We start from the raw sequence: 862 nt of genomic DNA, 5'->3' as shown, positions 1-862 counted from the left end.
CTCACTTTTACTCTTCCGAGCCTCTCCCCCGTCCCACCGTGGGGGAGTGAGCGAGCGGCTGCGTGGTGCTTGGTTGCTGGCTGGGGCTAAACCACGACAGGGGGAAACAAAATATGCAGCAAGCAGAAGTAATATATTGTTATTAATGGATTTATTATACAATATAATAGTATAATTATATATTATACAGTTGTCCTGGTTTCAGCTGGTATAGAGTTGTGTTTTTCTTCCTGATGGCTGGTATAGTGCTGTGCTTTGGGTTTGGTATGAGAATAACATTGATAACACACTCATGGTTTTGGTTGTTGCTAAGTGCTTGTAGTGCTTATACTCAGTCAAGGACTTTTCAGCTTCCCATGCTCTGCCAGCAGGGAGGTGCACAAGTGGCTGGGGGGGGGGACAGGCAGGACAGGTGAGCCAAAGGGATGTTCCCTACCATACAACGTCATGCCCAGTACCTAAACTGGAGTTAGCCAGGGGGGTGGGAATCACTGCTCGGGGATGGGCTATCGGTCACCAGGTGGTGAGCAACAATTGTGCATCACTTGGTTTTGTATATTCCTTTGTCAGTATTATCATTATTATTGTTATCATTGTTGTTTCCTCTTCCTTTCCTGTCCTATTAAGCTGTTTTTATCTCATTCATGAGGTTTTTTTTCCCCGATTCTCTCCCCCAACCCACCCGGGGGGTGGGGAGGCGAGCAAGTGGCTGTGGTGGTGCTTAGTTGGTAGCTGGAGCTAAACCACGATGACAGTATAATACATTGTGTATCCTGTGTATTATTATACAGTACTGAAGCTTTCATATTTTTGTAATGCAAATACGGCATATTTTTCAATGTGCAAACTTATCTTTCAAAAG

This window comes from Phaethon lepturus, unplaced genomic scaffold, assembly GCF_000687285.1.
Source record: "Phaethon lepturus isolate BGI_N335 unplaced genomic scaffold, ASM68728v1 scaffold17089, whole genome shotgun sequence".
Taxonomy (NCBI): domain Eukaryota; kingdom Metazoa; phylum Chordata; class Aves; order Phaethontiformes; family Phaethontidae; genus Phaethon; species Phaethon lepturus.
The sequence above is the reverse complement of the archived record's forward strand: the minus strand, read 5'-3'. Positions refer to the sequence as shown.